The sequence below is a fragment of the Pteronotus mesoamericanus genome, unplaced genomic scaffold, assembly GCF_021234165.1.
Source record: "Pteronotus mesoamericanus isolate MK-2021 breed Mesoamerican mustached bat unplaced genomic scaffold, CSHL_Meso_final contig_44, whole genome shotgun sequence".
NCBI lineage: Eukaryota > Metazoa > Chordata > Mammalia > Chiroptera > Mormoopidae > Pteronotus > Pteronotus mesoamericanus.
Window position 1 is genome coordinate 422,840 of NW_026555166.1, and position 27,774 is coordinate 450,613.

Sequence of the window (27,774 nt, forward strand, 5' to 3'; positions counted from 1 at the left end):
ATCAAAATTGGGCTGTTTTGCACTGAATAAAATTTCCTTTTTCTCTGAACCCCCAGTTGGGGGTTCCTGTTGGCATTAAGTTGGTGCCAACAACTATTGGTTGACAGATATAATAGGAATCTTACCATTCCTACAGGGACTTGTAATATAAAAGAGAAGATGACAAATATAAAACATCTATTATGTACAGTACAAGACACTCAATTCCACATAGAGCTTAGAATAACAGGAAGAACTAATTTCCTGTTTGAGGAATCACAGTAGATAGGACAGGAAAGATGGCAAGTATTGGGGCACAAGAAAATGATATAGTACAGGGAGATATTCTAGCCAGAGAGCAAACTATAGCCAAAGGTTATATGCAGAAAGACTCAGAGTTTTTATGGAAACTGTGAGAATTGATCATTTTGATTGGTACTCGAGTAATGATGGTAAATAACAATGAAGTGTGATAGTGGAGGCTTTGAATGCCAAACTAAGGAGAAAATGAGTTTCCACTGTAGATCCTTTGTTTATCTTGTTGGAGGTGTTGGATAGCTGCCTCTATTCATTCTCTTCCTCTTTCTGTCTTTCTCTCTCTCTCTTTCCCTGCATCCCTACCCTGTGTCTCTCTCATTCTTTCTTGCCATTTTTAGATTGTTAGCTTCTTAAAGGCTTATCCTTAATTCTCATATACTCAGCACTTATTATTGTAATTCCTATATTAGATTTTGATGAATGAATGTTGAATGAGGTTGGATTTACTCTAGATCATGGAGAGGTAGGGCATGTACTTAGGAAGCTGAAATTTTGGAAAATTCACTTGGCGTTGTTGGATAAGAAGCATTAAAAAGAACTGATACTGGAGTTAGACTGTCATAGGTTGTTTTGCTCCTGTCATTGATTTGTACATCTGGTACTTTATGCTAATTACCTGAAAACTTTCCAGTCTGGTTCATTTCTAGGTCTTATTTTTTGTAGATTATTATTTGTGGGGTTGTGCCAAGGATCTGTATTTTGATTGTGATATCTTGCCAGGTCTGGGAAGCACCAATTTAAGTGAGATATAATGAGGGAAAGCCTCATTTTTGCTGTGGAACTTGAGGACAGGGGATGCATTCATAAAACATTACAGAGATATAGTTGAATAAACTTGTAAATAAATTCTTCCTTAAGAGTAGGGAAAAATCAAAACTGACACTGGGCTTTAAAACCTGAGGCTCAGAGAATGTTGATGTCTTCACTGAAGTAGTGGTGTTTAATTGTTGTTGACAGAGATGACTAATTGCATGTTAGATAGACTGAGGGAGTGGGCAGGAGTAGGAGGCCATCCATTATCTCAGTCCAGCAGAGGATTCTAAGGTTGCTTGGAAGTGAGGACAAGACATAATGGGATAAAGTGTTTAAAGTTGGTTTATTTTTATTTTTATTTTTTATTATTGTTCTACTACAGTTGTCCTGATTTTCCCCTGTTAATCTCCCCTATCTTGCCTCCTCACTCCCACAGTCAATGCCCACCCTATTGTCCATGTCCATGGGTCCTTTATTGATGTTCCTCGACTAGACCCTTCTCCTTCTATAAAAAGTGTATAATAGTGATTATGATGATGAAAAAAGAAATAATACGAATTATTGTAAAAACTACCACTTATGTGGCAGGCCACTGCTAAGGAGTTTACATACAGTATCTCACACCATCCTTCCCAAAACACTGAGAGATCCACAATTTACAGAAAAATAATTGCGACTCTGAGAAGTTAATTTGATTGTGATCAAAAAACAAGGGAATGTGTGGTATGCAGGTTTTGATAGCTCCAGCACTTGACTCAGTACTCCAAGAAAACCGTTGTGCCTGAGGGACAAAACAGGAGATAAAGATCAGCTACAGATTTTTTTTTTTTTTTTTTTTTTTTACTTAATTGAAAAAGAAAATGAGAACTTGGAGAAAGTAGTCTTTTTTTTTTTTAACAGCATCAAATGTTTCAGAGAAGTGCATTTGTTTCAGAACTTGGGAAAATCGATTGGCTTTGGCAATTTTGGAGGACATTAGCAACCTTTGAGATTAGAAGTTCAGTGAAATGGAGATGGAAGAAGACAAGAAACAAGTATTAGCAGTGTGTCTGAAGAGATAATAAGAGGTTGGTATCTTTATCAGCAAGTTGGTGGTTATGGAAAAGAGAAAAAAAGGGACTATCTGTGAAGGTTCAGAGTGAAAATGTCTACACACTTTCAAAATATAGAAATAGATTTGGAAGAATCTGGTTGTTACATAACTCTAAAAGTGTTATTGAAATTGGCTTTTATTCAGGTGACTGAATCCAAAGGGTGGGAAAAACAACTGGAGAATGTGGCAAATGTAGATGGTTGGATGGATAATGACTTGATTTTGTCTCACTTATATTTTGCTAGTATGAAGAAAAGATGATGCTTGTTGGAAGGAAAAAGAATGCAGATTTCTTAACCTTCTCAATTCCAGAGACTAGAGTATGAATGTAGTAGAAAAATTATATATAGTAAGCACACAATTATCTAAAGAGCCATAGGCAGAAACTGATTGTGACTATATCCTAGAGATACTTTAACTAGAAGGAAATAATAAAAATGAGCTATTTACTTAACCTCAAGGCTGGACGTTCATGGAGAAGCATCCCATCTTTTATTTGCTTTGTATTTTGTCCCAAATTTTATCTTTCTAATGCTAGATTTTTAATTTTTTATTGAAATACAATTAACATGTCATAAAATTTACACTTTTACAGTGTAGAATACAGTAATTTTGAGAATATTTGCAAAGTTGTGGAATTATCACCACTAATTTTAGAACATTTCCTAACTCCAGAAAGAGATCCCCCACTCATTAATAAGTCACTCTCCATTCCCCTCTCGAGCCAGACCCGCTGTCTGTATAATGTTTCTACAGATTTGCCTATTCTAGACATTTTAATATAAGTGGAATTATAAAACATGCCTTTTTTCTTACCACACTGTTTTCAATGCTCATTCATGTTGTAACATTTATTAGCACTTCATTTTTTTATGGCTTAATAATTATGTGTATATATCACACTTTATTTGCCCATTCTTCAGTTGATAGACATTTGGGTTGTTTCCACTTTTTGATTATTATGAGCAATGCTGCTATGAACATTAGTGTACAAATATTTTTGTGAACATATGCCTTTATTTCCCTTCAGTATTTATGTATATATCTAGTAGTGAATTTTGATCACATGGTAATTTTTTGTTTAATTTTTGAACAACTGCCAAGCTATTTTCTTAAACCAGTGTACCATTTTACAGACCCTCCGCTAATGTGAGAAGTTTCCAATTTCTCCACACCCTTGTCAACACTTGTTATTTTCCATCTTTGTGACTACGGCCATCCTAAACCATGTGGAGAAGTATCTCATTGTGCTTTTGATTTGCATTTCCCTACTGACTAATAATGCTGAACACCATCATGTACTTTTCATGTACTTCTTAGCTATTACATGTTTTCATTGGAGAAATGTTCATTCAAATCTTCTGCCCATTATTAATTGAGCTTTTTTAAATTATTGAGTTGTAATAGTTCTTTGTATGTTCTTGATATTAGACCTTTACCAGATATATGATTTGCAAATTTTTCTATCTGTTTTGTGGATTGTCTTTTCACCTTTTGATGCTACCCTTTGAAGCACAGACATTTTTAGTTTTAATAAAGTCAAATTTATCTTATGTTTTCTTGCCTTTTAGTGTCATATCTAAGAAACAATAACCTAATCCAAACTCACAAAGAAAGGACTCAAGGGCTCATGGACACGGACATCAGCATGGAGATTACATGGGGAGAAGGCCGTAAGGGGACTAAAAATCAAATAGAAAAAAATTAAAAAAACAAAATCACAAAGATTTGTTTCCCCAAGAGTTTCATAGTTTTAATTTTTATATTTAAGTCTTTGATTCATTTTTATTTCATTTTTGTGTTTGTTGTGAGATAGGATCCACCTACATTCTTTGACATGTGGATATCCAGTTGTTTCAGTACTTTTTGTCTACAAAAGTCAATTGACCATAAATATAAGGGCTATTTCTTGACTCTCAATTCTGTTTCATTCATCTGTATCTGTCCTAATGCAAGTGTCACATTTTTTTGCAGTAGTTTTATAGTTTGTATTGAAGTAATATTACCTTTTAATATTAACTACTATACCATTTATGATTCCAGTGTAAAGTTTGTGTTTTTGAATAATATAATAGGGTAGAATCATCTCCTAGTTTATGTTCTTGGTGACCTAGGCTGAAAAGTTGATTTTTTTTAAGTCTCCCTGACTGAAAACTTGATAGGGCTTTGCAACCCCCAGTATCTCTGAATGGAGACAGAGGAAAAGAGCTTAGCAGGAGGTTACCAGTCTAAACAGAAATTGATGTTTATTATCATAGAAAATCTAAGAAAAAAAGCATTAGCCAGCATTTCACAGCTATAATTTGAATATGATTTGTTACTAATTGTACTATAAAAATTATTTTAACCTTAACATTTTTGGAGGTTTCCTTTTGGAAGCACAGATATAGCATTAAAAAAAAAGCTTTTGGAGAGGTGTGTGTGTGTGTGTGTGTGTGTGTGTATGCTGCACTCATGTAATTATGCACATGCAAAACTTGCTGTTGAGCAGCATATCACTTTTTTTTTTATTAATTTGAAAGAGTACATCTAGATTAAGTGGAGTTGGATGTTTAAAAAAGCTGGAATCCTAGTTAGAAGCTAAAATTCTGTAGTATCTGTGTGTGTGACAGACCGAGAACAAGAATACTGATGAATTTATTTTCCAAGACATTGCTCATTTCTAAGATTTGAATGTGAGTAACAAATATACAAACAACATATGCACGCACACACCAATAATGTATTTATTCATGACACAGTCCACTGAGTATGATGAGCGAAATGCAAATCCAGCTGGCATCACCAGGTATGTGATTCACCATATTTTGTGGACCTTGTTTTGTCATGCATTTGGAGAAAAATTTCATTTAATAATAAATACCTATGTATTTTTCTCTTATCTCAATGTTATTTTCTGATTATGTATCTCACACACATATATGAAAAGTATATTCACTATTCTTGTAAAATTTATGATGGAATTCAGGGTTGTTTGGTCTGGACAGACACCCACAAAGCTTTAGGTAAAAACATGCCCTTTGTCTCATTAGGATAAAAATTGACATTTTAAAAATAAAAGCTGTACATGTAAAGTCAAGACCATACATTACAGTTAATTGGTTCTGTTTGAAATTTATTGTTTAACGAAGAGTGTGATTACACTTTCTCTCAAAATTATTGTTCATCTCCAGTGGGTTGGGAGGGGTCCTCATTTGGTCAAATTGGCCGTATTATACTCTAGGAGAAAAACAGGTATAGGTATATACAATTTAGCACTAATTATGTACGTAGTTACTTTTACATATAATCTATGAATGTTTGCTCTAAAATCCCATCCAAAATGTGAACAGATCTTTGAGACACTTACTGTTCTTTAATGCAGTTCATAATTATGCCATGGGAACTCACCAAGCATACTGGTATAACATGTATTTAATCTTCATTAATTTGGAAAAGAGCATGATTTCCTAAATTATACATTGGTCATTCAAAGTTATATCAGGCGCAGTCAGGGTCTGGATTGAATGACACTTTTCTGCCCCCAGCTTGGAGTGTTTGTCGATGGAGAGCGTGGCCAGTGGTCCTTCCGTCATCACAGTGGGGGCCATCTGTGTCCCAGAGGCATTCCTGGAGCACGGTCTGCTAAGACGCCCCCGTGGCGGTGGCGCAAGAAGCATCTCTTTGCCTCCACTCAAGTTTAGCTCTGCTACATATAGATTTATGTATAAATCACCTACTTTCAACCATTACCTTATTATAGATAAGTAGGTGATAAAATATGCTTGCTGAGTCGATGATATAAAAATGCACTATTAAATTTCATTTTATTGTTTTTATGATGTAATTTTGAACTTTTTTTTAGTGAGAAGGTCAGGTTCTAACTCTGTGTTACTTAATATTCCATAATATAACATGTATGCCAGTAGAATACTGTTTCCAAAAGGTGAATTAACAATAGTCACTCACTGATGCATTTTAATAGAGACTTCCTAAAAGACAGTATTTTTGACTTGGGGATGTGAAGATGACTGGACTTTCTTTTTAAAAGGAGGAACTCATGCATTCTTAGCTTATTTTAGAAATCTTACTCTGTGGACCATGCATATGTGCACTGATTTTCATGGAACGAAAGTGAAATTAATTCACACCTCACCATAGTAGTCTATTTTATAACACCTTTTATTCCACCATTTAAAAAATATATTTTATTTATTTATTTATTTTTAGATAGAAAGGAAGAGAGGGAGAAAGAGAAGGACAGAAATATCAATATGTGGTTGCCTCTTGTGCACCCCCCCCCCCCCACTGGGGACCTGGCCTGTGACCTAGGCATGTGCCCTGACTGGAATTGAACCAGCAACGCTTTGGTTTGCAGGCCGGCACTCAGTCCACTGAGATGAATTATTTTTTTCTTTTACTCAGAAGTTCAAATATTATGCTAGCGATAATAACATCTAATAGGTCTTTTCATTTCTTTATGTATTTATTTCAGTTGAGCTGTTTAAATCAAGCCCTATTTGATTTACTTATTTTTTGCTTATTTTCTGCCTCTCCCTTTAAAACAGTAAACTCCATAAGGTCAGGGGCTTGTAGTGATCATAAAGAATCTGGCAGACCATACCTATATGTAACTAACGTTTACCTTGTGAGCATGAGAGGACAGCAAGGATTAAGTAGGGAATGACCTGATCAAACTTACATGCTTAAAATACAGATAGAGTTTGCAGGAAGATCCTGGTGGCCTGCTGGTGGGAGCATGTCTGGAGTCAGGGAGAGGACTTAGGAAGCTGAAACAATAAACGATGATGATGGCCTAACTTAATATGTTGGTGGTATGTTAGGAAGTCAAGGAAGAATTTAAGCGATATACAGGTAGCGGAATCATGGGAGGTGGTGCTTTACTGATATAAGTGAGGAGTGTGAAAGGAAGAGTCAGCTGGTGGAGTCATGCATGAGGAAAAACGCATTTTTTTAACAACACAGCAAATGTGAAATGCCTGAAGGTTGTCAAGAAGAAATATCCAGTAGATTATTGGAGATAAGAATCTAGAACTCAGGGGAGAGATCTGTGCTGGAAATAACAGAATTTATCAAAGCATGCATAGATGGCTGTGGACGGAAATTTGTCAGGAGAAAATATAAAGAGAAGACTAGAGGACTGAGGGTAGGACCCTGAGGATTTCTGACATTTATGGTATAAGCAGATGAAATAAAGCCCAAGAAGACAAAACGAGCAAGAGCCAGAGAGGTAGGTAGAGAACGAGACGAGGGGAGTGCCATGAGAAGAGCATTTTTGGAAGTTTGTAGTCAACAACATAAAGTGATAGACAGGAAGCAAGGAGAGGGAAAACTCTGTTAGACTTTGATGAAAGCAGCATTTATCAGGGCTCTGCTGTGTGAGTGTGGCCTTCAGACGGTCACAGTGGATGGTATCCACAAGCTCTCAAAATACGAAAAATCCTCATCACAGCTAATTCTTGATAATCCAATATAAGTTTTGTTTTCTGACCGTTTCTGTTTTTTAAAATTTGTATTTGCAAAAAAAGGCCTCTCTCATGTTGCAGGGAAAAAAAGATAAATGAAGGACCATCTTTTCTTTATTCAGGTCCAAATTCATTATTCGCAGGAAAAACATTCTTTCCTATGAAGAATAATTTCATTAAGAAAAAATGCAAATTTTCATAATGTTGCTAACAAAAGTGGTTCTCCATTTTTATTTTCAGGGAAGTCATATCTGCCGCATGTAGAAATTGTATCTTGATATGCAGAGCCCCAAAAGATGAAATGCTGACACACTTAAATGATTTATTTTACTCTCTTGATGTTGACTGTGCACAGAAAGGCAGACAGTAGTATAATATAGTTATGATTACTTGGATAAAAGAAAATAGAATATTTTGCATCAAGTGATGAGAAAATGTAACTAGAAAAACTGTAGGAAAACTGGAAATCCAATCCTAGTATTATTTTTTTCTCTTTAGTTTGATACGCTGTATAATTTTTGTCTTCCCATTGTGATGAAATTTAAGTTACATTGTATTTGGAAATTGAATTCTACTTTAACTTCTTGTCATTAGAATCCCTTTTGTACTTAAAGTTCTTAGAGAGATTAGATGTTAAGAACAAAATAGCATCTTTATGATTTGCTCTAATCAATGAAATGTGATAAAATGTCAAATGCTCAACAGTGATGAGAATTTAAATGAAAAGAAGATGCTAAACCCAACAGATAAACATTTGGATAAATATATAGAAAAGACATAACAAAATCAATAGACTCATTTTAACTAACTTTGAGGAAGAAAATGATTCTTTTCATAGACAAGAAAACTCAGTTGGAAAAGAGAAATCATTTTACTACTTAAATTCCTTTGCTCTTCAGTGAGGCCAATTTCATGAAATCCTACTGCCCTTTCTTTCTTTTTGAACTTATTCTTTGCCAGAGGGATTTCTTCCCTTCTCTAAAAGATGGAACTTTCCTTGATTTTTTAAATAAACCTTAATCTGGTACTTTTGGATAGTTTATTAAATCTGTTTTCACACTTACTGGATATATGATTAAGTGTGACTAAGGCAGACTGCTCACTTGACCTGAAACAGTCTTTCAGTTTCATATTTTATACTATTGCTCAGGAAGGAAGGCCTCTCTTCCTCAAGTACCGTTCCCTTATCATTCCCACATGCCCCAAAAGGTAGGTACCGACTTAAATGTTGTTGCGCCTGTATAGCCTTCACCTTTCATTCCAGTCAGAAAGAGTTAAACCTTCCTCTTTATTCTGGTTTGATGAGTCCCCTTTTAGTCAAGTAGAGGCATAGGTGTTGGACAAATCCCTAAGGCCCGTGGCTGTTCCTTATTGGAAGGCCATGGGAAGTGGAGCCTGGGGATGTGGTCCACAATACAGCATCCTAGGAAGAAGTCAAAATCAGTCAATGACTCTTCAAGTCTGAATGGTTAGGCTTTGAGGGGCAGTGCAGACTGGAGTCTCTAATTGGGACAGAACAAATGGTTTTCAGTTGAGAGGGATAGCACCTGAAATCAATTGCTGAGTCAGAGAAGACCATTCTTAGAAGATGCCTGCATACTTGGTGGGGCAGAAGGTAGGCATTATATACCCTCACCTTGGAGAAGACACCAGGTTGTCTTTCTTTCAGACATCATGTAACACTTATAATATTCCATTTCCATATAGGAGGTTGACAAATTCTTATTGCACCTTATAAATTGTAAATGTGTTCATAGCCATGTTCTTATTGTAGTCTTCTTTGTATTTATTCATTTAATATGACGCCTTGTACAAGTGCTTAATAAATATGTTTCATTTATTAAGTAAATGTGGGACCCAGTTTATATTTAAGTATGACATACTGACATTTCTGATTTTATACTAAAAAATCATTCATGTAATCATTTATTTTAAAAAATAATTACTTACTGTGTCTTGGGAAATACACAGAAAGCAAAATTATTGTGTATTTTACCACCTAGAGGAGAAGGCAGACAGTGAGAGATTACCATAGTTGTGTTAGCTCTGGTGACAGGTTTATGCACAGTGCATTATGGGAGCCCATATGGAAATAGCTATACTCTCAGGAAGAGGTTAAGTACAAGGACGAAATAGCAGGGGTCTGCCAGGAAAGTCATGGGGTATGACTGCATATGAGTGTGGGGGGAATGGTTTAGCAGGAGAATGTACTGGGGATTGCAAAAAGCTAGGATAAAGCAAATGCAGAGAGGGGTCAGACCCTGAGAGCATGGCGTATGAAAGAATTGAATGTTATTCTTCATCTTGAGAAGCACTGAAGAGAAGCACTGAAGAATTTGTGAAAGGGTTCCAAGTGCATTTCTTTTGTTCTCCTCTGCTTTATCTTTACCTAATTTTTACCTTTATTTTTACCTAATTTTTGATGTGCCACATCATGTGTCCTTCGAGGAATCCATTAGGTCTTACAACATTAAGCCATCCAGGAATTGATGGAGGACGTGATACACTTGCCACAGTATAATCACTAAAGTCACTTAATGGTTAGGTCTGTACTGGAAACTCCATTTCTTTGTGTAATAACTCCTTTGGCAAATTTAAATTTAGTATTAGTTAGGGTTAGGCAACAGATATACACTTGAGACTTCTTTTTAAATCTATTACTATAAAAATAAAACATTATAATTACTTCTCATGCCAAGATCTTTCATATTTGAATGCATTGATATTTATTGTGGGACTACATGGGCCATAAGTTTTAAAAACACATTTTATTACTTTCTAAATTATGACAGCTGAACTACACTGTGACTGTGGTTTGTAATGACTAAATTGCAATAATGTACTCTTCAACACAGTAAATTGAAATCATTATGTACCATCCTCACATTATAACAGCATTACCTTATAAATCTTAGAGACTTAACTCTATATCTTGACTCATAAAAATGTTAAAACAGGACTTTCATGTGATGGATAAGTTTATATTTGATTGTGTTAATGATATTGCTATTTATATTTAAGGACAGAACTTCAAGGTTTTCACAGTTATCATTTGCTTGTGAAATCTAAAGAGTGGTAGACTTTAACATTCATTGGTATACTGGAGATTTTATTCTTCAGAAATTGTTACTGATCTAGAATCATACAGGAAATCTTGCTATATTTATTTCAAGTTATGACAGGTGGATGTTGCAATGACCCAGAGCATACAGTTGTCTATCCTACCTATTATTTCTTCAGCGATCTTCAGGAATATAGCTCCATCACTGTCTTCAGTGGAATCCATTCAGTATGCATTTTATCCCCAGCAGTTGTTTTTTCTCCTGACAAGATAACTAGTATCTTTTAAGTATCCTTTGGGTAAAGTCTTTGTATCACAATGCCAGGTGTTTAGCAGGTATCAAGAAATAATTTTTCCTTAACACATATCTGGGACACGTGATGAAATAGCCTCATTGGAGCCTTTGCCAACATGAAAAATATTTTTTTATAAGTAAATGCTGTTTAAAATTATATCGTGCAATTTGGGTAATTAAGAGCCTAGATAAAATTTGCTGACTGTCATCTGCTGGCATAAAAGAGCATGACAATATTTGTAGATCCTACTGGAAACACTTGAGGTTAGATATAGAATTCAGACCACTTTTATACATTGAAAAAGTGAGAAATTTTGACAGTAAATTGCATTGGGAGCATGTTTGTGGAAGCACACTTCAGATACTAATTAGTAATAAATATATAAAATAACAGTGACTCACTTTAGTGAAAAAAGATCTAGAGATAGTGGACTAAAATTGAAAATGAACTAGTTAACTCTTTTCTTTTGCATAAAATGTGTATATTAATGGCTATGCAGAGTTACAAAAAATCAAACTGTAATGCTGCTCTCAGAGATCAATGAGCTAATAAAAATATATATGTACAAGTTCCAAACTATAAAGTGCTGTTCTCATTCATGCTCAGGGGTAATTTACCTACTGTTGAGTGTCTCTGTGTGGCTGGTTTAAAGGGCCGGATGTTAAAAGATTTCGCACTATTTTATATTGGCACTGATAACAACCCAGTTTGCTCTCTTCTGAATTATCTTCTTTGATTTATAGCATGGGAAAGTGTGGGTCATAAATCATTAGAAGCACTTGACTCTAGAGGATTATGCATCATCATATGCTACTTGATTTTTTGGATTAAATTTTTCAACATTTTAAAGGAACTAGGTCTGCTTTTTATTTTCTTTTCTAATGGTCAATAATAGAGGTCTCACCTTGGAAATTATATCTGTCATTCTTATAGTCAAGCAAGCTTTAAACTTTTAATTGTCTTCAGTTCCTCCCACCTTCACCCCTTATTAATATATTCAGTCTGTTTACATAGAATTTTAACTTCAGAACAGAAAAGGAACCTGAGAGGTCTTATAGTTCAATTACCATTTGAGATATGAATCAGTCTGTGATGACTATCAAGACTGTTTCCAATACCTGGAATCACAGGTAACTTTCTAAGGCTTTTCAAATCCCCCTTTCTGATATTTTATCTGCTTCTTTCCTTTTTGTCCTTTGCTTTTAAACTGGTTTTGATTGTTATCATGCCTGGATGTCTATGAATAGCCTGATCTTTCTCCTCTTGTTTTTCTTTCTTAGAATATCTTTACACCACTGTCTGAATAAAATCCATAAAACACTTTTATCACATTGCTACCTGGCTCAGAAGCTTTCAGTAATTCCCTGTAACCTGCAAGGTAAAGTTGGGACTCATTAACTTGAAATAACCTGGCCCCAACATACATTTCTGTTTAACTTCACCCCTTCCAACTTCCTCACTCCACCCTTTGTGCGTTGTTGGTCTACTCACTTACACTGAAATTAAATTGTTCTTGGTGCAGTGCTATTGCTAATGCCCTTTCCCTTTCCTCTTCCTCCTTCACTACAAACCCATATTTTAAAAATTTGTTTTAATTAAATTTATTGGGTTGGCATTGGTTAATAAAATTATATAGGTTTCATGTGTACAATTCTGATACATCATCTGTATATTGCATTGTGCATTTATCATCCAAAGTCAAATCTTCCATCACCATATATGACATCCTTTATTTTTTACTACCCCTCCATCTCTCTTTCTTCAGGAACCACCATACTGTTATTTGTGTCCATGAGTTTTTGTTTATGTTGTTTGTTCATTTGTTGCTTTTAGTTTTATATCCAACATGTGAGTGAAATCATTTGGTTCTTGACTTTTTGCACCTTATTTCACTTGGCATGATATTCTCAAGATCCATCCATGTTGTTACAAATGGTAGTATTTCATCTTTTCTTATGGCTGAGTAGTATTCCGTTGGGTACCACATCTACTTCATCTGATCTTCTATTGAAGGACATTTTGGTTGTCTCCATGTCTTGGCCACTGTGAATAATGCTTCAGTGAACACAGGGATGTGTATATCTTTGCGAATAAATGCTTTCAGATTATTTGGGTAGATACCCAAAGGAGGGCTGCTGGGTCATATGGTGACTCGATTCTTAATTTTTTGAGGAACTTCCATACTGTTTTCCATAGTGGCTGTACCAGTTTACATTCCCAATGCTACCAGTAGCCTCATGCTGTTCCAGAACAGCCACTGGGATTCTACCACTCATCACCCATAGGCACAGACTCTGGAGTTGAGTCTGGTGGAAAGGAAAAGGAACCCTTTATTTAAAGTATATACCTCTTGAAATAATGGCAGATTTCTGCCTCAAAGCCTTCTTCCTTTAAAACACCTGAAAGAAAATCACCCTGCCACCCTCTGCCTGTGCTGTTTAAGATTGCACCAGGAACCTCTCCTACTACCCAGAGTATGGTCCTTTTCACCCTTTGGAGTCTTCCCGTCCAGGCATCTGTCTTGTGACGTGCTTCTTTTTTCTCCAGACACTGCCGTCTGGTGGTAAGCCCCTTCCTGCACATTGGTGTGGTGGGTCTGAGGCCCTGCCTGGCCTGGGGAGACGGAGGGTCAGCAAGGCGGAAACTGCCATTGTCAGGGTCTCCGCTGGAGGAGTGTGCAGGAGGCAGGAGGGCAGCTGCTGGGGGCTAGTGGCTTGGGGTCGGTGGGCTGCGGAACCTGTGGGGGATGGGTGTGGGGCCTGCCATTGACAGGCCCTGCGGGAGGCCCGGGGGTGGCTGCTGTGCTCATAGGGCCCACTCTGGAGGAGAACATTGGCAGCAGGTGGGTGGCCGCCACTGATGTGGTCCCCCACTGGAGAAGTATGCAGATGGGTAGCTGCCACTGATGGCTTCCTGTGCAGAGGAGGAGTGTAGGGCTTGCTGCCTGGCCACACTACCTCCTGGGCATCCCCCATCCCCCCGCCCAATACCCCAGCCCCTTACCCCAAAACCTACTCCCTCTCCTCATACCAGCCTAGTGGCCATAGTGCTCCTGGCCAGGCAGATCCCGGAGCTCGGGGAGGGTCTCAGAAAATGCTCCCAGGTGATGCACTTCCCCCAAGTCCCACCAGTTCAGGAGCTTGAGACCCCAGTCGCCGACCAACAAGCATGGGAAGAGGAGAACAAAAGCACATGTTTTCTGCGTGCTCCGCTGTTAAAAACTGCTCCTAAAATCCCCCAGTGAGGGAAGTAGAGGGCAGGGTATGTCCCTCCCATCCAGTCACCTCTATAGGTCCAAGCGTCAGCCATTCCCTCTTCTTTTCTGCTGAGTCATGTGTGCATTGTCCCAGCTTCGAGGGTGCCACACACTTGCTAAGTCTTCTTGGTGCTTTTCCATCCCTCCCCATTTCCCTGGGGTCCCGCCTGCTTTTACGCCACCATCAGTAAGTAAGTGTTACCTTTTCTCCACAGACCCTTCAACGCTTGTCATTTCTTGTCTTGTTGATAATTCAAACAAGTGTGAGGTGGTACCTCATTGCAGTTTTGATTTTCATTTCCCTAGTCGCTAGTAAAGTTGATCATCTTCTCATATACCTGTTGGCCATTTTTATTTCCTATAGGGAGAAGTGTCTGTTCAGGTCCTCTGCCCATTTTTTAATTAGATTGTTTTTTGTTTTATTGTTGTTGAGTTGTATGAGTTCTTTAGAGATCCCTTGTCAGAGCTGTTGTTTGCAAATTTTTAGACCCAAGTCAGTCCTTCCCTTTAGTAGCTCATTCCAGACCACAGCCAGAGCTCTGATTTCATCATTCATTGGGTGCTTAATCGTGAGCTAACTCATGACACTTTTCATACTGTTATATTGAACTGTAATTTTTCTTTTGTATGGATGTTTAATTTTTTACATTTTTAACCTTGCCTTTCTTCCAGATTTATTTTGAGAGGCCATGGTGTTGGCCAGATGGTTTTCAAACTACATCCTACCAAACCTGAGGGATTCCCGAAAGCCTGACCGGGGAGGGAGAGTAAGCAGACGGGGACTTGGGTTCCCACCAGCTTCAGCCTGAACATTGCCACTTTGATCTGTTTTTATGCCGAACTTCTACATTTGATTACTTTATAGAAAAGCTTTGAGACTAAGGATATTCAAACCTATGGATGTGGAGGAATCCAGACTTGGATAAAAGAGACTGGGTTTTATGTCCAGTCTTAACTCATTCCTGTCCTCCATATTAGTTTCCTCATTTAAAAAACTGAAAGATCAATATATACCACCTTACATGCTTTCCACTGTAAAAGTCTCCATTGCTAAGACAAGTAGATTCATTAAAATAGAGTGACATTTTATTAATTAAAAGAAAGTTTATGGAAAGGATATATTTATTTAGACAGTTCAATTATGCAGTTGCTTACAGTTTTTAGTTGCCATTATGGCCAGAATGTTTCACATATGGCATATTAATTCCATGATAATTAAATGTGAAAAAGGCAAATTATGTTTTACCTTTTCCTTTTGATCAAAACCTTATATATGGCATTGGTTTGCCTTTTGCTCCTCTGTGCTCCTTGTGAACTGTTTATTAGCATCAGACCAGAAAACCTTAATGTAAAATTTAAAACACTAAGGAAATTAACTCTAGACACTACAGAATTTAAAAACAAAATGACTGGTGAGTATACAAGCAGTTTAAAAACACGAAGGCTAAATCTGTGTAAAACTATGGAATGTCTTTCCTTATCAAACTTTTTTCCAATATCCCTTTAAAAGTTGGAGACTACAATAAAGATAGGCGTTGTTTTTGTTCCTACTATGTGTAAAGCAGACAAGAGATACCTTACTTGTCCTTAACCTCAGATCTGCAAGTATTTAAGGACATTGATAGTTGGTGCCAACAGAACATTCAATGTGAAAAGTGGAAGAATTTAAAGCCGGATATATATCTAGTATGAGATCTGCCAGAAAAGTTACAACTTGACTCAAATTGTAGCCATAGTGAAATAGATCAGAGTATGAACTTCAGCAAATATTGGCAGTGCATTTTTCAGTGGGTTTCAGCCACACAGCAAAGTCTATAGAGAAGGAACAAAGATTTTCATAAAGTTTAATGTAAAATTAAGATTTTTCCAATTCCTGTTTTAAACTCCTATTTTATGAGAGGAAACAAATAGAAAACTGTTAACCACACAAAAAGATATTAGTTGGAATACAAAAGGACCTGTATAACTGTAGCATAAAATGTTTAAATTTGTCATGAAAAATAGTATCCTTCACATGACAGAAAACAAGACACATGTTTTCTGTGTCGACAGTATTGTGAATTGGAGTTATAAGTGCTTCTGCTGCTGGTGCAGCATTTGTTACAGCAACTTTCCACCAGGAATTTTTGGGTATCTCTTAAGCAGTGTGGATCTCTGTCAAATTCTAAGAAATAATCTTTGATTCTTATCATTTGCACTTTCTCCTCAAGTGAGTTTGCCTTGTCTAAAAAGAGAAATGTAGAGACAGCGCTGACAACCTAGTTATTGATGATAATTTAAAAAATGCTCATAGTTTCTGTGAGGCAACAGGTCAGTCTGTCTTTCATAAGCCTTCTGGTCAAACTCACCTTGTGAAACCAGGAGTCATTGATGTCAAGCTCTGGAAAGAAGCATTCAAACCAATATTTCCTTTTTGGTCTTTGACCACTTATATCAGACATTTTGAAAGGGACATAATTAAGTGTCAAAGCTGTACTTATGAGTATTTTGATAGGCCTTCTGGAAAGTAGAATATCTTACTGTTATGGAATGCAACCTGGCCCTCCATGCTGTTCCTAGGGATTCTGTATGTTTCTATCTGCCCATAGGTTCTTGGAGAAGAAAGATATTAAAAACCAAATCCAAAAACCTGACATTTTCACCATTCCCTGGGGTGCCATGAGTGATCGGGTGTCCAATGTTGTTATCTTATCTCCATTGAGTTGGTTTGAATTACCTCCCTTAAGAATATGAAACTTCTCTTGAAATCTACCAGTATCTTTATATCTTCGATCATATTATATTGGGGTGGAACTCCCCACAGGCGATCCACGTTGGTTTCAGGAAGATGCAGTTAATCTGCTTTGCCTGTGCTCAGCAGCAGGATTTTTACAACCTGCATCAAGTAGGTCCTCCTTTCCCCAGGAGAAATGTTTATCCATCTCCTTGGACTCTGCTACTGCCTGGCTTTGCCTCCAATGACCACACAGCTGAATAAGTGTATTGATAGCAGAGAGAGACAGTCCTGGTGCTTTATTTTTCACTCCAAAATTATTAACCACTGTAAAGTCGGCTTGGAGTAGGATAAGAGCATCTGATTTGGAGTAAAAGATCTGGACTTGAATCCTGGCTCTACAAATGGGAAATCTTGGCCAAATTGCTCAAATTTATTGAGTCTTAATTTCTTCATTTCCAAAATAAAGATTACTGTAACTATTTTCCAGGATTGCTGTGAAGAGCATATGAGAATATCAGTGTGAAGTGGTTAGCCCAGTGCTTGGCATTTAAGTATCTGGACTATGTCAACCTCCTTATTCTTCTCTGTAATTACCCTTTTCTAAAAAGACTTACTTATGAATGAATTTAGACTTTTTTCCCATTAATCAAACACTTACTATTTATTTAAATAGCAATAGTATTTAAATAGTATTTAAAGCCTATTTATTCCTATTTATTTAAAGGAATGAATAGGCTTTATAGAGAAGGGACACTATTTTTTATATTTTGTTTTGGGTGTGGTTACATCAGTGTATACAGTTTTGAAAACTCAACATGATAAATATTTATGCTTTTTGTTACTTATACCTCTATTTTAAAAAGCAGCAACATTACTTTATATATTATTCAAAAAGGTATACCTTCTTCCTTAGTTTGACTCCATGTAAAGTCCAGAACAAAATGTAAACCACCAAGTATTAGTGTATCTGAAATTCAATTTATGGAGGGGTGCATGCTCATTGATAGGTGGTTTAGTTTATTTTTAGCATTTGCTTTTCTCATGCTAAAACCTACAACTTCACTGGCCATTGAGCCTTCTGTAAAGTATGTAGGTCAGTAGTTGATGGAGTTTAAGTACAAAGCCTTAGGCATTTAAACTTACTATTAAAATAAATTATAGTATTTAATTCATAAGTGAAGAAGGTCAGAGATCTCCTTGTTCTCTGTTATTTTATAATGCATCATTTAAGAAAGAAATGCCTACTAAAAACTGTTAAACCATAACTTGTACTTTAACTTGAACTCATTTTACTTAAGTTAGTGAAAATGTGAGTGTGCAAATTTGCAACCATGTTCTTCTTGTAGATTTTATATTTAAAGCTTTCTGTCAGCTTGTATGACTTCATTATTTTCCTCTTTGATCTTAGTGCAGCTCAATTTAAAATGTTCATGTGATAGCCATAGTTCACTTGCGTAAGGCCTGTGTTTTAGATGGCATTAAGACATTACGGGCATCTGGTAGTTCTTGTAATTGGATTTCATTGTAGCATTATTGCTTACCATCTCCAGGTAGTTATAAAATGTTTAATGCTTTCTTCGTTCTTTGAAGCAATGATATATGTTTAATTTAATTTAATTTAATTTTTCAGATAAAATTTGCCATTTTACAGTGTTACATTTAAGATAATTATATCAAAAGATATTTAGGAATATAAAAATACATAAATATTTTAGCCATATTTCATAAAAACATTGATTAATATCAGACAAAGATAGTTTTTATTTAGAAATGTTATGTTAGGTCATTCTGCAATGATATGAAATACTGGAAAATAAATGACATTTGTTCTTTCAAGGTGGAGGAAGTCTATTACAAATTATTTCAGGCTTGAAGAAGCTACAAAAAATAAAGTAACTTATGTAAAATTTTGATTAAAGGGAGAATTACCTTCATCCAATTCTAAACCATTTATTATAGATACCCCCAAATTATTTAATATAATTAATATATTTATTTGCAGCAAACTTATTTTTTATTTTTTTGTATTTTATTGAATCTATTGGGGTGACCTTGGTTAATAACATGATAGGTTTCAGGTGTACAATTCTATCATATGTCATCTGTATATTGTAATTGTTTTTTAGAATTAATTTAGTGTTTTAAAATAACATTGACTTTCCCCCATGATTTTGAAGGCCAGTTAGGTCAGGTATCTAAATGTAAGTGGTATATTAAGATGTTACTCACTCAATAGGGCTAGTGCCATGTATTTATGACAGTTTTCCTTCACACAGTCATGCCAAGCTGAATGACTTGTGTGAATACATTTGTTCTAAAAATGGGAGACTCTAAGTTTAATTCAGTCACTATGATTGAGAAGATGATATTGTGTCCTTTTTATATGAAACTTTAATATAAGTAATAACTTTTTATAGATTTAGTTGATAAGTGTAAGTGATAAATGTTCAAACAAATTATTTAAACACAGCCCAGGCACAATAAGTTGGTTGCCTTCAATCAGGAGCAGTCATTGTGGTGTGAAATGCCACCATGTGGAAATCCTTATGTAGAATGGCGGGTGCAGACAGCCCAACATCTAGTGGAAATTGTAAATGAATGAAAAATACTCTAACACTTCGTAACAATGTCTCAGTAGCTCCATAACGAGAAGGACATATTTCATTACTTACTTTGCTCTATAAATTTCCTGCTTAGATATTTTGGGCTTTTTTCTTTCAGGCCATATTAATAAAAAATATGTAGAGTTTCATTATGTGTTCAAGATAATACTCCTTTGCTGCCACATAAGATTTAAATACTTTAGTGTATAGCCTACCATTTTATTATTTAGTGGGATCTTTTGAAAATAACTTTTAGGATAGTTAATTCATCATTGTTTTAACTTTAATTTTCTGAGCTTCTTTTTCAGGGTAGGAAATCTTGTTTAGGAATTCTTTTTTAATCTTAAATACAGAAAAATATTCTCCTGTATTTTCTTCTTTATGTTTAACATTTTTAATTTATATTCAAATCTATCATCTGTCTAGCGTATATTTTATGTATGGGTGAGGTAGGAATATAATTATGTTTTTTTTTTAATTCTATAGATAACCAGCTGTCCCAGTAGCATTTGTGATCTCTCTTCTCCTGGCTCATATCCCATGCACCCCCTGCTCGGTATTGACTTTCCATACAACACAGGTCTGTTCCCAGGCTTTGTGTTCTGTTCTGGTCTGTTTGACAGTCTTTGAGTCAGCATGTTTTATCTTAATTGCCAATTTATATTAAACCTTAGTATTTATATAGCTAAGTATTCTATGTAATCTTCCCACCTGGTGCATAGTTTCCCTCCTTTCAGTCTTTCTGTGTTTTAAACATACCCTGATGTTTATTTTCTTCTTAGCATTCTATCCATTTTGTGGTTGGGTACCAGGCTAGGGTCTGTGGCATATGTGGCCATCCCGGTCTGTCTTAAGGTCTCGGATCTCCCTCATGAGCACAGAGGTTCGCTACTTTTTAAAGTTCTCGTCTTGTGCTTAGAAGTGTTTAAAGGGTTGATTAGATGTCTAGACTCCTCTGTCAGTGGGACAGTTTAATATATTTCCTTCCTACTTCCTTTGTCATTCAAATTAAAATATTTTGTAATGCCTTGGCTTTTACAATAAAAACCTGTTTGTTTGGGATGAAGTCAGGACAATATGGTTTAACTTCCAAATCTTTGGCTGTTCTTCAACATGAAGGAAGGATATTTCTTCTGAACAAAGTTGCCACAAGCTTGGGTCATTTGACATTGGAAACTGAAAATGTATTAGCAAATGCTGTACTTTCAGATATTATAACAGTATTCACCATTATATCCAGAAAGGAAGGCAGTTCTGGACTGGGTCTTTGGTCAAGAGATGCCTATTGTAGCAACCCTATCTTCTGGTTAGACTTTGAAGACCTATGCTTTTCAGAATCTGCTTCTTGATGTCAAACTCGGAGAAATTTCAGAAATTCACCAAGTCCTCTCTCACCTTTTGCCTAGACACTCATGCAATGTCTTTATTTTATTATTGAGTTTATCAAATCTCAGTATTCAGAAAGATGCCTGGCTCCAAGAGTCATTAAGTAAATGTGTATTGAAAAAGAACAGAGGAAGGTGGGATTGAGTGCTAACTAGACGACATCTAAGTGACAAAAATTAGGCAAAATTGAAAAGTTTCACCTTCTCACCTCTAGAGGGAGAAAAATACCACCATGATGATGGAATTTATATATAACCACTTTGGCAATTTCTCAGTGAGGTTAATTATAGGCAAACACACCTAATTTAATTATTGGCTGTTATTACTCTCATGGAAGGCTTACACTTAGAAGCTGATGCTTTGATTTGTAAGGATGCCAGAGGGTTTAAACACTGACAGCTGTGAAATTTCTTCCATATCTGTTCAAGGGAATCTTGGTGGGCTGTGAATTTAGCAATAATTTTAATGTTTCAGGAAAGCTGGTGGCAACTGTACCTTTATTTGGCATACACTTAGGGGAATCAACTAAATCAACAGTTTTCATCATGTTTGCATGAAATTTTGTAAGCATAACATGGTGATACTTTGGAGTTGATGGTGATCACAGTTTGGAAGTGACCACTGTCACCTATACCTTTGAATACTTATAAAGAGAAATAACTTGTTAACTAATGCAGGTTTTTAAGTGGTGTCTTTATGGTCAGTGTTGCTGAAAAGGTTTGGAAAAAACTCAATGGTGAAATTGGCCACCCTATCCACTGTCTCGTTACCTGCTCTTAGTATTACCTGTTGCTTAATGAATGTTGTCAAGACAAGAATATCCAAAAATTCATATTGAGGGAGCAGGAATTTAGTTCAAATTCTGATGTTGAATTATCAGAGGGTGTGATAGGCAGCATGATGGTCCATTTAAAAGGAAAAAAATCAATTATCCTTCCATTAGTTTTGTGTCACTGCTATAACAGACTACCGCTCACTTACTGAGTTAAACCATGCAAATACATAATCTTAAATTCATGCAGGTCAGAGGTTCAACATGCGTCTCATCTTGTCTCAACAGACAAAAATCAAGGTGTTGGCAGGGTTGCATTCCTTCTAGAGGCTCTGGGTTGTTGTGCAAATTCACTTCCCAGAGGCTGTAGAATTGCTTGTGTTTTCTTTCTAGCTAGCAGCTGCAGGACACTCCCAGCTTTTAGGGTTAACTACAATTCTTGGCTCATGGCCCCTTTCCTGGATTTTTGAAGCCAGAACTGGCAGGTGGAGTCATTTTCACATTGCATTCTTTGACTCTTCTATCATTACATACCTCTCTTTCTGAGGAGAAGCAGGAAAGGCTCTCTACTTTGAAGGACTCATGATTAGACTGGGCTGACCCATGTAAACCAGGATTATCTCACCAATTCATGGCCCCTAACCTTTAACCACATCTGCGGAGTCCCCTCTGCCATGTAAGAGAACATGTTCACACATTTAGTGGAGGAATCAATTTTGTCATTTACTAAATCATTCTCCTGGGAAGAAAAAGGCCACATAGTAGTTCAAATGGATTTATTATCTTATTCCAAATTATGTGTAATTAACTTTCACATTTTTTTCTTTTATTATCTAAACAGGTCTGTTGTTACAATCTAGAAAATTACAGACAGTATGCTATCTCTACTTTAGAGTGAAAGTAATAACTATATATATGAAGAAGATTTATCCTTGAGTGTATCAATGGGATAACCAAATTAAGAGAAACAACACAGACCTAAGCAAACCTTGTAACCTTTATTACGGTTTAGGGGTGGTTAAGGATGTAGGCTGAGCCTCCTTGCCTGTTACTAGCTACTTAATATCGGGAATTTTTAAAAAATTTGAGTGCCTCAGTTTTCTCCTGTGTAAAATGGGGATTATAATTACACTTAGGTTTGTCATGAGCGTTAAATGTGTTAACATGTAAAGCACTTTAAACATTGCCAGGCATGGGATAAATGTTCACAAAAGATTTGCTGTTATTTTAATTTCCAATTATAAATATTTTCAAATACAAAACAGAGTTGCTTATATAACTAGCTGTTTATTTTTCTTTTCTTTTTATAATTAACTACCATATATCCATCAACTAGGTGATAAAATTATACAAACTGCTGGTTTTTTAAATGTCCTTTTTTTTGTCTGTTTTTTTCTGAATACTTTAAAGTTGATCATTTCACCCCAGCGTGCAACAATGTGCATCTCCTAAAACTGAGGAATATTGGCTTTAAAAAAATAACCAGGGTGTTATCTCACCTAACAAAATTAAAATAATTTCTGGTTGCAGCTAGTAATCGGACTGCAATTAGATTTTCAGTTTTCTTAAAAAATTATTTTTGCAGTTATTTGTTTGAGTCAGAATCCAAATAGGTTTCATATAATGCATTTGATTTTATATTTCCTAGGCCTTTCTGCCTTCCTCCTCTCTCTCTTTAAGGTCAGGTGTATTAAGGAATAGTTTACATTTGGTATATTTTACTTCTTTTAAGTGCATAGTCCTATGGAATTTGGTAAATGTATACAGTTGTGTAACTGTAATCAAGAAGTTCTCTCAAGCTCCTTTTAGTTTATTCTCTCCCCATTACCCTAAGGTTGCAACAAGTGATCATTTTTTATATCCCTATAATAGGATTTTCCTTTTTCAGGATATCATGTAAGTGGAATCATGCAGGATATAGACTTTTGAGTCAAGCTTCTTTCACTTAGCATAATTATTTGAGATTCGCCGTGTTGTTTCCATATCAGAAGCTTGTTCCTTTTTCATTGCTGAGTATCATTCCATCATGTAGGTGTTGCCAAAATTTGTTTATACAGTCAATCTGGTGGACATTTGGAATGTTTTGTCATTTGAGTTGTTTTGGTAGTTTATGACTAAATTTGATATAATTATTCACATGTAGATTTTTGTGTGTAAATATATATCTATATGTATATAGGTAGATATCTATCTATCCTTTTTTTTTGGTAAATATTCAGTAGTGTTTCCAGAGATTTGATGGGTTGTGCGCTGAAGTGTATGTTTAGTGTCATACAAGACTGCAAACTCTTTTCTAGTGTGGCTGCCCCATTTTACATTTCTTAAATAATATATGAGAATTCTAGTTCCTCCACATCTTTGCCAGCATTTTTTTTTGTATTTTAAAAATTATTATCTAACCATTCCAAAAGTTATAGAGCGGAATCTCATTGTTGTTTTAATTCGCATCTCCTAATTACTGATCTGATGACCTTGAGAATCTTTAAATGTACTTGTTTTTCCTACCCCAAGACCAGTCTTTCTCCCACACATTGTTGTTTCTAGACCATTGACTGGTTGCAGAAACTAAAAATGTTGTCATGTTTTTTTCTTCATTTTGTTTTTTAACATGGTCCTTGATCTCCTTCATCACTCCGATAAAATGGAAATTAGCTTGTGAAGCTTTGTCAGATGTCCAGTGTACATTTTTGATGAAATGCTTCATAGGCTCTCTGCTTCTCATTGCATTGCTTCAGGAAGCCCCTACTGTTGGATTGACATGGCTTTGGGTGCAATGGTGTTATTCTCTGTTATGAGGTTGTCCATCACATTTTCAGCTGACGGTTTCATCCCTTTACCTTTCCTTGAATTGGTTATTTCATTAAGCTTTACACAATATTTATATTTTCTATTTTTTCTTCCTCTGTATCTATCACTTCAAAATCTTCTTTAAAAAAAGACACTTTCTCACTTACTAGGGCCACCTGGTTTCCCTAAAGTAGAGTTGACACAGAGAAGTAAGAATTGCTAACTTTTAGAATAAGGAGTTAGTTTCCTTGAAATTTTCAGTGATAATTAATGAATAGTCATGGTGAGAGTGTATTTTTTCTTTGTGGTTATTTTACTCTTTAAGTATTTATTATGAATTCATGAATCTTATATATTCACTGTGCTTCAGTGGTTCCTGTTTATTTCAAATTCAGGTTGTATTCATTAAATTAAAAAGAAAAGTGTAGGAGTGCATAGAATTTCATATGTATTTGGACCTAGTTTCTGGACATTTTTTTTTCTGGTTCTTTGGTCTGTCTATGCAGGCACCATTTGCACATCCATAAAATTATCTAGTTTCAAAAAAAATATCCTAGTAATAGTTCATGGGGATTGATATAAATTTTTTAATTAGGATTGATATTGTTATGACATTGTTATGTAATGTGTTATAATCATTGTTATGATTAGCATAATGCTATCCAAGAACACATTATTTCTTACTATTTTTTAAGTCTATTTTTGGATCTTTTGGGAGTATTTAAATATGTTACTTGTATAAGTTCTTCACATTTCTAAGCTTTTCATCTTTTTTTGTTACTATTATAAGTTGTCTTTTTTCTATGTTAGATTTTAAAATATATATTTTAAGTGTATTTTTCTTTGTATTTATGAAGCCAATTATTTTATGTATGATAATGCATGGATTTACTATTTTTCTGGTATCTCTATTGTTTACATTAGTTTTTAAATTGATTTTCTTGGTATTTGTGATATTTATTTACAATGAGACATAGTCCTGCCTCATTTTTTCTAATCCTCATGTCTCCAATTGCTTTGTCTTAACTATATTGGATAACATTCCCAAGACAACATTAAATAAATAATAGTGACAGTAGTGGACATACTTTTTTTCTTTCCACAAGTTTAAGATTTATTTTGAAGACAAGACAGATGCTGATAGAAAACCAATGAGAGTAAAATTCAGAGATGCTATATTCCAACTGACCTTAGATGGGCAGTTTACCAAAAGCAAAAATAACATTTTTCTCTGATGAGTTGGTATATCTTTTATTTTTAATTTATTATTTTTATATTTATTTATTTATTATTTATTTTTATTGTTGTTCACGTACACTTGTCTCCATTTTCCTGTCACCACTTACCCTTGTCCCACCCACCCCCACCTCCCACCCTCAATCCTACCCCCCTTTGGCTTTTTCCGTGGGTCTTTTATACATGTTCCTTGACAACTCTACTCCTTCTTTCACCCATTATCTCCCTCCCCCCTCCCCTCTGGTTACTGTCAGTTTGTACTTTATTCCCATGTCTCTGGTTATATTTTGCTTGCTTGTTTGTTTTGTTGATTAGGTTTCACTTATGGGTTAGGTCAAATGGTATTCATATTTCACTGCCTGGCTTATTTCACTTAGCATAATGGTTTCCAGTTCCATCTATGCCGTTCTGAAGGGTAGGAGCTCCTTCTTACTTCCTGCTGCGTAGTATTCCATTGTGTAAATGTACCATAGTTTTTTGATCCACTCATTTACTGATGGGCACCTAGGTTGCTTCTAGCACTTGGCTGTTCTAAACTGTGCTGCTATGAACATTTGGGACATAGATTCTCTTGCATTGGTGTTTCAGGATTCTAAGGGTATAATCTCAGCAGTGGAATCACTGGGTCAAAAGACAGTTCCATTTTTAGTTTTTTGAGGAAATTCCATAATGTTCTCTGTAGTGGCTGTACCAGTGTGCTCCTGATCTTTCCCCATGAAGTAAGACTTGGCTCTTATTGTGATATTACTGTAGTATGTAAACAATGGAAACATGGAACTGTTAATATATGATATGAGGTCTATCCAGAAGGTATCCAGCTATGTAATATGAAATAGAGACATTTATTGAAGAAGATACAAGAAACATTGTGCATAGGACAGTGACACCTCAGTCCTCTTCTAAGCAGGCACCTTGGGACCTAACACAGTTCTCCCAAATGCCATCAGCTGCCCCATCATATTTTCCTGAATCTCATTGATGGTCTGAAATCTCTTCCTCTTCAAAGGTGGTTCTAGTTTTGGGAAAAGCCAGAAGTTGCAGGATGCCAAATCTGAGCTGTAGTGGGGCTATGTCACCTGGATAATTTGATGTTTTGCCAAATAACTCTGCATGAGACATGATGCATGAGTGGGCATGTTGTTGTGATGAAGCTGCCAATCACCAGTTGCCCAGAGCTGCGGCCTTCAGAATTATCCAAATAGTTTCTGCGGAGAAACCTCCAAGATTAATACCCTCAATTCAACACTGCCTTCTCAACTTCCCCGCTGTGGTAAATCTTCAGCTATTAGGAAACTGTCAAGTGTGTAGTGGTTTTTTTTTTTATTATTTTCTATCTACAACATCACCTTCTAAAACCCTGGCCACTGTTTTTTCTTATTGTCAGTGTTGTCAGCTGTGTGGTCAGATGTGCTATATTTAGAGTCGGGCTCACTGCTTCTTATTCCTCTATCCAGCCTCTGGCGAGCTCCCTATTTTTTAACTGCATATCAGTGTTTTCTCCCATATTTTCAACATTCATTGTTTTTCTTTTCTGCAAAGGCTTCCTGTTTTTAATTATTTGTTTATTTTTTAGCAATTTACTTTTTTTGTTGTTATTTTTGTGTTTTAAGTGTGAAAGTTCACTGGGACAAGCCTTCATTACCTTGCTTACCATATTTTATACATAACTTCATACCAATAAATTCTTGTAAGTGCAGATCCTTAGCTTTGGATTGTGCTTTATAGCTAATGATTTATTTGCATTTATTTTAGCATTTTTATATTTATTTGTACTGTAACATATATCTTGAGTTCCTGTTGTTCTCAATTGTCTTGCAATTAAATGAAATCTTTGAAGTTGCTAAAATTTCCCAGAAACTGATAACAGCATAGCCTCTTATAAAATGGAAAAAATATTTTTGATAAGTGTATGGATTTTTATGCAATAAATAGTTGTACAGAAAATATACTGAGTTAAAAGACAGATAGCTACCCTAAGAGGAAGAGATGGGAAGCGCCAATCATTCAACAAATATTCAGACTCTCCTGTCCTTATGTAACACTCTGAATGTAT

General features: G+C 35.7%; 1 protein-coding gene and 1 pseudogene across 2 annotated transcripts in view; one reads left to right on the plus strand and one right to left on the minus strand.

Annotated features, from left to right (window-relative positions):
- Window positions 1–27,774, plus strand: part of CTNNA2 (catenin alpha 2) — a 1,090,206-nt gene that overhangs the window by 38,951 nt on the left and 1,023,481 nt on the right. The window lies entirely within an intron of this gene.
- Window positions 16,140–24,527, minus strand: LOC129073981 (guanine nucleotide-binding protein subunit alpha-13-like; annotated as a pseudogene).